General features: G+C 44.2%; 1 pseudogene; it reads right to left on the reverse strand.

Moving 5' to 3' along the window:
- Positions 1 to 7,000: 7,000 nt before the first annotated feature.
- LOC119170916 (5S ribosomal RNA) lies at positions 7,001 to 7,119 on the reverse strand (annotated as a pseudogene).
- Positions 7,120 to 11,811: the final 4,692 nt, after the last annotated feature.

An 11,811-nucleotide genomic window follows, 5' to 3' on the forward strand; every position in this document is an offset into this window, starting at 1 on the left:
ACTACTCGGGCTGAAACAAACAACAAAAATACTTCGACCATCTCGTCGAAGGGAATCCTGATGCGATGCGAAGCAGCAGCGTTGCGCACAGATGGCGTCAAGAGTTGAACGGCACTGACTTTGGTGCTCCAGTGAGCGCTGGAAGATTTGTTTGAAGCGATGACTGACGCTGGTCTTGTAGGTGAGACGTACAGACAAGTTTCAAAGCGTACCTTAGGCGCACATCAGGTTTACTGCGCGTGAACCGACGAGTAGGTGGTGTAGCGAGTGGCGGTCACGGCAAGTGTTGCCGGTGAAAGACGAGGTGGCAGTTTGGGTGCAACGGAGAGCTCACGCCAGGTGAGGGAGAAAGATGTCAGAGTGCGCCGAGGCGTGAGCGTGACGTCCACGCGCAGTAATGTCATGACCTATTTGGCGCAGCGCAAACGCTTGCCGCACGCGGCACGTTCGTAAAGAGGGACAGCATTACACAGGCAAGTCGAAGAGCTGCTTCGCATATCAAAAATGGTGATGCGAAAAATTTGCGATTGTATATAAACCGAGGCAAAAGGCTCTTGACCAACTGTTGTGAACCATGAAAGGTTCCAAGCTAGCAGGCTTCAACGCATAATGCATCAGTACAAATTCTAATTAGAGGGTCTTGTTGCTTCGAAAATCTATTGTTTCGAACAGCGCTGCAATAGCAGATCGGATGAAACCAAACCAACATGGGCGTTCCTTCTCATGACAAATATTCACGGCGCGTACGCCAACGAGAATAGAAAGCGTGAGAGAACATGGGAAAAAGTTTTGAAAAATATATTCACGTGCTCCAGGCTTTGAAAAATGGGATAGTGCATCAGATAAGCGATCACTTATGGCGCTGAAATTGACGCATATACGTCCGCTATTGACTTGACGAATTTCCAGAATGATTTCGCGTCCACGCTGATGTGTAACTTAAAAATATTTCACTTGGTTGAGATTACAAATGCAGTAACGAGACTTGCAGTGGTAGAGCTGTAGGCTGCTGTATATTGTTACCATATTTCTGTTAACCCACCAACAGCACAACTTTGATCTTTAGCACCTTGATTACTCCCAATAAATTAGAGACAGCTGTTGTTCTCCTGTATTCATTGTGGGCATTTCCAGTTGTCCGTCAGTAGGTCTTCGATGTTGATTCCACAAAGAAGCAACCACTTCGATATCTGCATCTAAGCTCATCTACGTGCTTTCTGGGCCACAATTGTTTTGATTTTTATTTCACGTTCTTGATCTGGTAAGCAACACCTATGAGCTATTGGCACATATTTCAGTATTGCAACTATTTAAACATTTTTTACCATAAAATAAACTCACATCGCGATTGACGGATACCTAATAAAGCGATTTCAATGGCAGAAACACAACAGTAAATGCGGTGTTTCTTTTTGGCACCTGTATGATGTGAACATTTCTTAGCTCAGGTGGGAAATTTTGGGGTTCGTACAAGCTCTATAATGCAGCCCCAATTTTCAGCAATATTTTCTTGCCTTAGAGTTCTAAAAAATATTCAGAATAGCTTCCTTGGTTTACCTAAAGCCACATTTCTTTTGGTTGATAATTATCTTATTTACAATAAACGTGTACAAAGCTGCAGTGTTTTGAATGTTTCGAACGTGTGTAAACAGTGTAGAAGTTTATCGGTGTGAATATTTACTATCGCGTTTTCATTTCTGGTCTCATGACTCACTTCCAAGTTCGACTTAAAATTTCTGTTACAGTCCAGCTCAAAATGCTCTTCGAGCGTTGTAATGAGATCTGGTCGTTAGAAATATGCACATAAAGCGTGTGTTCGGGGGTTGCTGCATCTGAAGAGGGGCGACAACTCTATTCCCTACCATCATTAAGTCGTCCCTGCACTCTCAGTGTTTAAAACTTGTGGTTTAGGCCACACAGAGTTTTGACAGAAATGGATGACGAGGGCCTCTCATGATCTATTTAACAAAAGGTTTAGGGGTAATCTTGAACCCTGTAAGCATGGGTACTGAAGGCAGCTCGTAATGGAGAGAATGCCATTGCTCTACTTTCATTTTTTTTGCCTTCACTATGGAGCTGTTTTTTTTTTCTGAACTCAACCAGAAGGAGAGGGGGGCTGTGTTTTATCTGCCCCCGCCACTAATCAAAAATCCCGCGCACGCTGACGAATGTTCATATTATACCTTATTCTCAAACACAAACCGGAGAGCGGAAAAATAATATGGGTCACGTTGAGTAAATAGAGCGTTAGATGAAAATAATTTTTGGTAGCCCGCAACGGAGCAATTTTTGGATACTCTCATTTTGCACGGTGGATGTCGCTTTGTAAATGCTTGTTATATTTTAACGCGTAATAAGGTTGAAACTACACCAGCCCTGGTAGTCTTGTGGTTATAGCGATTGACTACTGACCTGTAAGTCACGGGATCAAATCCCGGCCGCTACGCCACGCATTTTTTAAGGAGGTGGTAGTGCTTCTCCTGCACCTAGGTTTAGGTGCAGGATAAAACGCGCCTTCGGAATTTTCGGAGTCTTCAACACCAGCTTGTGCCATAATCATATATCGTCGTTTTGGACGTTAAACCTACAAAATCGTTATGTTTTAGTCGCTACTGCCCTCAGTTACCCTTAAATACATTGTTATGCATATAAGACGAGTGAATTCCTTCGAGGGCAAACATTCATCTTCTGCTCATGCACTTCTGGTCACCCACAAATTGGAGTGACTGATTGGCACAGGAGAGAATAGGAGAAAGCGAAAATGGTGCATGGAAAAAAAGAGGGGAAAGCAAGAGGGGAAAGCAAAGCAGAGTAGAGTGTTAGCACGAGAACAAATGCAGAGGAGGAGACTAGAAGCTGAGCAAACTAAGGACTGCACATGTGCGCTTCTTCTTTTGGTCTCATTTTTCCCCGACACTGCAGCACAATAAAAACTGTTACACTATTCTGGTTGTAATACAGATGTTTCCGTTAACGGACACCTACTAACACCTTCGTTACACTCTAACTTTGACAATTGGGGTGTTCCTAAATGAACCACTCTTGCAATACGCCATTTACACCACTATCGTAAAGATGTTAAGAACAAGAAATTTTTGGGCAAATCTCCTTGTATTTCAAGTATACAATAAGCATATCAACAACAGCAAGGCCCCTTCCACTAACTGCTCGTGATTCTGCTAATGAATTGAAGCAGGAAGTAGTGCAACCGAAACGCAGTGTTCTTGATAAAGCGCGCGAACTACACAAGAGGAGCACAGTGCCGCTTATCTAATGACGCAAGAGCCAACACTCTTGTGTCTGTTCCTCTTATCTATGTCATTTGCGTGATTAGTGAACACTCACAACGTGTACTAACTTGCCTGGATGAAGGTAACGTTACGCACAATGGCGTAATGATGAGACCCCCCCCCCCCCCCGCCATATGATCGAAGCTGTTAAAGCTTGTGATAAAAGTTCCACTTTCTGAAAAAAAACCATCCGCACACTTGACTAGCCATAACCTTCACCTCAACGGGCTATCAGATTTCTTTCAAGAATGAATATTGAAGTGACGTATTTTGCAGAGGTACGTTTTATTTAATTACTGTTTCAAATATTCCTCTGCTTGTTCTTAGAAGTGCGTCATAAAAATTGGGAAGAGGACACGCTAAATAAATAGAATGCGAAAAAAAGACGTTTCGGTGACCTCGACGTAGCCTTCCTCACAATGGACTTAAGACTGCCCATGTGGTGCTGTGAAAAATGCCACCATATGCAACCCCACCGACGCGCTGCCCCAAATCGGTAGTGCAAAGAGAGTCATCTGCAAGTGAAAGTGCATAGGCCCTCCTGTTTTGTTGGTTTAAAGACACCATATCCTCAGTATTCAGGACCTGGCAATCTTCTTCCTTCAGTCCAACGTCGCTTCAGAACAGTAGGAAGCTCATCAAAATGAACCACGAATGCGATGCGAGAGATGTTTCATTTATTTCGGCGTACTGCAACTGGCAATTTAATTTGAAGTGAGCATCGCATGACATCGAGTCTGAGGCAAGCACTCCGACGTGCGTTCTGTAACGTTCTTAAGCTTGGGCACATGATGCCGAAATGATGTAGTGCATACACGAGCATTATATCTTACGAGCAGTGGAACGAAACTCGTTTTATTCGGCACGAATTGGCCGGGCAATTTTCGCCTTTGCATTTGCATTCTCCATCGATCTCTCGCTGTCTGTTCGTTGTACTGTTTTATTACGCATGAGAGAATGCTCTTCGACGGTTGCCATCCGTTTGTACATACCGCTAATAGTGACATGCGTGCCCACATTTTCGGTGTAGCATATAAGGCAAAACCGAGGCCATCGAGATAGCTGTGGCAATGGCGGAGACTAACGCTCCGAAAAACGTGATAGTGGTCGCGATGATTTCGTGATATACCTGTATGACATACGTGTTTGCATTTCCTAGTTAAAGCCGTAACTTGGAGCCTCCAAAGCCCTACATGCGTAATGCCGTGTGGTGGCGACAACTTCATATTATGGGTGGTCGTGACTATGCGATGTTTATCGCGCGCGCCACCTGTCTACTGCTGCTCAGCGCGCACCGTGGCCAGAGGCTCAGGTAAAATCAGTTACCACGGTTCTCCGTCAAAGCAACTCAAAACAGTAAGAGGAGGCCTAGATTATCACACTTTCTCATTGAATGGCTGTGGAGAACGCGAGTAATCCGCTTACCCAACCCGGTCGCAACGGTCCAAATCCAGTGCTCTCGCAGCTCTGCTTCGCAAAAGTTGCAGAAATCAGTAAAGCTGTAGGCATTTACGTCCCTGGAATCCACAACGCGATTGTTGCGTCGACGGGGGTCTTTTTTCGTAGAGTGCGGAGCTATTGCGTCTGCTTGTTTTCGCCGTCGTTCTGGCGAGTGAACCAGCAAGAACTTCACGGCGCTTCAATGACACGTCCGACTAGTGGAGAGAAATTTACAGCTCTTTTTCTAAATGTTCAATGCACAACTACACCTAATATTTAGCTGAATCGTTGTTCCGAACGCTGTAATTACACCTGGTTGCGCAGTAAACTGTGCTAGAGAGTCGGGCCAGTCGGGCTTTGCACTACTCAAAACTGCGTCGACAGGTGGCACTGCGTGTCCGCAAAACTCCAGAGCCTCACGTCTGTGGCAGGAGTCTTGTTGGCTAAATTGGGAACAAAGCTGTCCACAGGGGAGCCGAAACGCCTTCCTTGTTGATGTATTTTTTTGTAAATACCCTTTTAAGGTTGTTGTGCTTCCGGAGCAGACGTGCTTCAATCAAGACGTCGACTTCGTAGACAACGAACAAATAGACATTACTGAATTATTTTCAGCCGCGGTCTAATTGAATTGACAGCGAGATAAGTACAAGTAGGTCTTCTTAACGAATATTGTGACAGCCGATGCGTGCATTGTTGCGTGGAGCTATGTCTTTTTCGAAAATATAGGTGCTGATAAAATATCGCCTGCGTGGGCCTGAATGTGCCGTCTTTAAAGACTCATATAAATAAGACTAAAGCTTTCAGATTTACTTTTTAGGTGGGTGCAGGTCCGCTAAACTTTGCTCTTGAATACTACATTTGCGCGCTCGGACTAGCAGCTCGTCACAATGCTCACTACGATTCAAATACAATAAAAAAAAAGTATATCACAGCGGATCACTGTCACGATAAGAAACCTGCGGCCGCGCAACTCGAAACCTGCGGCCGAGCACGCGTTGGACCGGAGCTAGCCCGATTACTAGCGCCGCACAGTCTCATCGTCTACGCAACATCGGCTGCCTGCACTGCCACGTGAGTGCAGCGGGTGAAGAGCACGGGAGAGGGAACGGTTTGATGAAACCTGTCACTGCCTGTGCTGAGAAACTACATAAAACACTCTCCCGTTTGTGTGCGTGTGGTGCGCGTCGCTTCTCGAACAGTCGAGCTTATTAGTCGTTGTTTTGTTTTTTGAAATGTGCCCGGGCTCTATGCTCGTTTTGTGTGTCCTGTCGGTGCTGCTTATTAATGGAGGCCAGCTTTAAAGGTATTAACAAAATGGGCTTTATGCACCAAAAATATGCGGGAAAAACATGGTTTTAGGCCCCCAAAATTGTAAATACATGGACTAAACTCAAATCTTGACGAAACTCAAACTTTCGAAGAGATAAGTGCTGGATCTGTGCCGACGACAAGAAAGGAAACAAATCTTTTAGTTTATGATGGTAGAAAGGTACCAATCATTTAGCATAACCATGGAATCTTTCCCAAAGGGTGAGCAAAATACAGTCTCGCCTATCTAGTCCAGAATAGTTAGTGAAGTGTCAACCATCAAATAAACATGCTCCTAGGTCTCTGTATTTTTGGCATGCTGAAAGGGTAACTTGGGTGCAAAAAGCCAGAGCCCAGAAGGGTCTTTTTACCTGGAAATAACTTGAGCTAACAACACAGGGTCAATTTCTTTGTCAACACCTTAAAGGGCTCTTCATTAGGGCCGAGAATTTAGATCAGGCTCGAGGAATGCATGCACTGGGTACTCACAATCTTATCTGACAAAATATAAAATTCTACGTGACCTGAAAACAGGCGAAATGCCACAATGCACGCCGCTTGACTACCTCACGGGCGTGTGCCCTAACATAGTCGAGGAAACGTATGCATCTAAGAATGGCCCTGCGCGTCGAGTAGTACGTGACACTGCAAGAAATATTCGAGGTCACGTGTGCAATTTGTGCAATATGTTGCCTGAATAGAGGTATGAAGGTTGATAATGATATGTGGTGTTTATCGTTCCAAAACCACTATATGATTATGAGAGACGCCGCAGTGAAGGGCTCCGGAAATTTCGATCACCTGGGGTTCCCTAACGTGCACCCGAAATCTGAGCACACGGGCCTACAACAATTTCGCCTCCATCGAAATTGCAGCCGCCGCAGCCGGGATTTGAATCCGCGACCTGCGGGTCAGCAGCCGAGTACCTTAGCCACTAGACCACCACGGCGGGGCACATGAGTTGCCATCAGCACTCGGTGTTCCCAGGTGGTCTCCCTCCCAAGTATTGACCGAGCCCAATGTTGCTTAAGTTCGGTGATTGGACGAGAACCGGCGAATTCAGCATGTCATGGCCGATGGCTATTTGCATCATGCTTTCAGGACTCCTAATGAACCAATGAAAAAAAAACTGGTGGTACAAACGTTTTCATTGCGCACGCAACAACGTCCAGTGTATAATTAAAATACCTCATTATGTCTAGTCGAGTACCATTTGAGAGGTACATGAGAAGCATAACATTAGCCTGGTGGACACCTTCTTTTTTATCTACACTATACTTTCCCCTGACGACATTCCATGGCTTTGTATTCGTTCTTCACCGTCCTGCGGCAGCACAGAAGCACCTCCAGTCTCCTGCGCATGCGAGCAGGAGCCAGAGAGATGCAGAGCAGACGACCTTACGAGAATTAACACACGTGTAAAGGCTAATCGGCTTTCTTGATGATTAAGAGCGCTTGCAGCTTTGACTGTGCTGAATGGAACCTACAAGATGGAGTATAAGTTGCAGCCCGTAGAGTTCCAAAAGCTCAGTTTGCCTGATAGTCTGAATAATTGCCTCCAACAGCAGTAGAAAGAAAAATTCGAGGCTGAACAGCGTTCATATTGACAATGATATTGAAAATAGGCATTTATAGACACTTGTAGGAATTGATGCAAAATTTCCGAAATAGGCATATACTGGCACAATAGAAACAATATAAAACCTCTCATAAACCACTAATTCATGCTCATATAGCGAAGTGGCACAATAGAAACGGAAGAAACAAAATAGGCATTTGCCTATATTCCGATCTCTACTATATACGAAGATGCACTATATTGAAGCGCAGACCTGCGAATTAATATTGTAGAGCACTCGAACTAGTATCGCTCTCATGTTGCTGTGGTCACCGCTTTTTTAACTGTGTGAACGCTGAAAAAACGCCTTGAAACAATTTTTAACTAGTTGATGATAAGTAAGCATTTGTTTACCTAGCGAGGTTATTTGTGTGAACGGTTTTACCAGGATTATGACAAAGTTGTGTGAATGCAGGAAAGCTGTTCTTTTTGCTGATTGTTTGAAGTAAAAAGCTGAGTGTGCATGCGTGGTTGTGATTCAGCGAGAAACGTGGACAGAATTTTAGTGGTACCCTGGCTTGCTGGCAGTGGTTCTTGGGGACCCACTGGCCACGAACATATATTTCGGTTTAATAATACCTGCGTGGGAACGGTAGCTGTCATCCCTAAGCGTCAATCGTGTCTGAGATGCGTATTCTTGGGTTTGTTGGCAATTAATTTGCTCTTCTTTTATTGCTCAGAAGGATCGAGGACTGAAAACAAGGGTGTAGTGTCCGCGTCATTCTTTTCTGTCCTTGTTAGTTTTGTGGACTAAAAGTACCGTCATACTCGCGTTTATGGATGGGGGAATAATACAGCATATTGATTCGTGTTACGTGCGCCTCGCGAAGCTCCTTACGTGCTAATACATTCTATTTCGTCAATTTTTACCGACATATTTCTTCACTCGCAACATAGATCGCACGACATTGCCGGCAGGCGTTAATATGTAGCCGATCGTTAAGCTGTTCTTGGTTGTGAACGGATACTTCATCTGTGTGTGTGGCCGAATCGCCATGCCTGAACTCTGCAAGCGCTAGTTTGAGCATGAGTGCTGATGGTCGAGCAGAATTCTTTTAATCGGCTTGTTTCAACGATGTGTAATATTCACAATCATCTTGTTATTCAAAATTATATTTACATCCCCCGTCTTGACACATAAACTCGCTAAGTAAATTAATTTCAAATGAATTTTGCTTTCTTAAGCATAACAGTCTATGCTTGGTTGCATAAAAACACTATAAGGTTACTTATACTGCACGATATTCGTCCATGTGTGACCAAAAGATCCAAGATTACACAGCGTAAGTACCTGAACACATAACAAACATGGAAAGCTTTTTTTAGTATCTTGGCAATAAATAAATTAAGTACCTTTAGGAATCGGTTTCACCGAATATTTATTGCGTATAAGAAAATTGCGGCTAAAAGCTTCAATGATTGTGATTGGTGTATAGATTATCAGAGGCGCTTAAAGATTTATTGTGATAGCACAGCGTTCAGGAGCGCTGTTTTGAGGTTTCGGCATTTACATTGTTTTAAAGCACAGCCACTGAACATCCATTGCTTCATTAGAAAGAAAATCTCCATTATTTACCTGACCAGCAAAATTGAAACTAATGGCACAAATTTGTGCCGTAAAGGTCAAACTTCTCTCGCAGTGTGCAGCGACGTCACTCATCACTCTCTCCTTCGCCTGCCGCACGCTCGCTGTGTCACCTCTCTCTCGTTTCAACCTGTCCACTGCTGGAAATGATCGAGCGCACATCGAGTGAGCACTCTTTTGACTCGTTTATAATTGGTGGACAGGACGCCGAGAAGCGAAGCTCCTTCACCCGCCGAAGCATAGGCCAAATCGCTTTGGTCTAACCCAGCCGTCGCCGGCGTTGCGAGGGTTAGCAAAGCCGACCGCGTTTGTGAATGGCGACGTCCTGCCTGCAACACCGAAAAGGCGTGAGGTGAGCCAGTAAGGCCAAATGCAAGTATCGGCAATGAAAGACCAACTGAACCGACGAAGTGCGAGTCAAGCACGCCGATCGCATTCTAAAATGAAAACGGCACGCTAGTAACACCGACGAGACGTGAGCCAAAGAAGCCGAGCAGAAGCGCAGACAGCGGAAGGCCAACGCCGGCGAATCCTTGACGTCTTCATCGTCGGCAACTTTGCGACAGCGTCTCAAAAGCGCCTCGTGCCCTCCGCCGAATCGTCCGCTTAATCGTCTTTTGCAACGCTGCTGCGTCACATCCCATCACGTTTCTATTTTTGAAGATGTCGTCAATCATTTTAAAGTTACCTACACTGGATACCTTACAATTTCGCGTACTGTCATATATGCTCAGTGGCATTGTGCTTTTGTGCAATATAGACAATATGTAACATATGATTTTCAGCGCTTTTTATATGTTACTCATCACTTTTTATTCAGTTTATGAAACAAATCGTATGAGTACCATGGTGGATTTGCAGAAATGCACATGTGCTTATGTGAATGCATGCTTGAGCGTAGAACATAACATTCACTTACACGTGGTCCTTGCATACAGCTAATGAAGCAATACCGCATTGGAACTGATATTTCGTATTAGCCAGTGCGAGTGAGCTAAAAGATAAAGTAAGGTTCACATCTATACCATGAAAAGCATACAAATTCTGCCTAAGTGCGCTTTCTTTGCGGTTTATTATGCAGCATACACTTTCTTGCAATTATTACTGCAGTGGAGGCATCTGCCACTTGATATGCTGGGTATGCACTGCATTTATACTTACACATAACTAAGAAAGCAGTTAGCTATGAAGATTGCATACTGCATGGAATCTTCGTGAAACATTTGGTCATTGCTCGCTGTGTATCTGCGATTGAACATACTGTACAAAACAGCGTGGCCCAACTTCTCTCGAAGAAACCAGTCATCTTAGCAGCTGAAGATGATTGTGTAAACACCAGTGACAACCTGTGGTTTTGCAATTAGACGTGTATGAACAATCGCAATTCATTATTGCGACACCGGTTACATTGTTTCGTCAGATTTTGTCACTTTTACAGCCAAGGTTTATATTCTTACTTATAGTGGGTTGTAAATACCTCTACACAAATGTAAAACACCAGCTTACTCTTCCTACACGTTTTTGTTATATATATATATATATATATATATATATACATATATACATATAAATATATATATATATATATACATATATACATATATATATATACATATATAAATATATATAAGGGAAAGAAGTGTATACCTAAGGGCTCGTTTTTCCGTGTTTTAACACAATATTAATGAGATCTAACAGACAGTAATGCCTAGGAATGTACAGGGGAAGTTATTAGAACCAATCAAATGTAAATAAGAAGAAAGAAAAGTGGATGAAAAAATAACCAGCCGTGAGTACTATGGTCTATGTATATATATATATATATATATATATATATATATATATATATATATTGTAGTGAAGGAGAGGAGCTTCAGCGGCATTTCACGGCGCATCAGGGGCATCGCCATCACCATAAGCTCGTGCTTGCTGCGCTTGGCCGGACGCTGCTGACTGCTTCGCTTTCCGCGTTCTGCGCTGCAAATAAACCCCGTTACAAGTGGTGGACTCTGCTGGGTTTCGATCACCCTGGAGCTTCGGAATCGCATTTTACCATCCATTATGCCTACTGATGCAAGCGCCGCTCCAACTCCTCCACCGGCACCGCCTACTGTTCTCTGCGCCGGTTCTCTGCGTCTGCGAGATCCCCCTGTTTTCTCAGGCACAGAAGACAAGGACGTTGACGACTGGATTTCAATGTACGAGCGAGTGAGTACTCACAACAAATGGGATGACGCCGCCAAGTTGGCCTACGTCTCCTTCTACCTGTCGGACGCGGCCAAGCTGTGGTTTATAAACCACGAAGCGGAACTCCCTACATGGTCGGTCTTCAAAACGAGCCTCACACAAGTTTTCGGGTGGCCTGAGGTACGCAAACGCCGTGCCGAACAACGCTTACATACTCGGTCCCAGCAGCTTGGTGAGAATTTCACAAGATATATTGAGGACGTTCTGACCTTTGCAAGCGAGTCAACGAGTCGATGTCCGAAGAGCTTAAAATCAAGCATATCATGAAGGGCATTGAGGACGACGCTTACCAAATGTTGCTTTCTAAGAGTCCTCGCACTGTC

Source organism: Rhipicephalus microplus, chromosome 2 (assembly GCF_043290135.1).
Source record: "Rhipicephalus microplus isolate Deutch F79 chromosome 2, USDA_Rmic, whole genome shotgun sequence".
Lineage (NCBI taxonomy): Eukaryota > Metazoa > Arthropoda > Arachnida > Ixodida > Ixodidae > Rhipicephalus > Rhipicephalus microplus.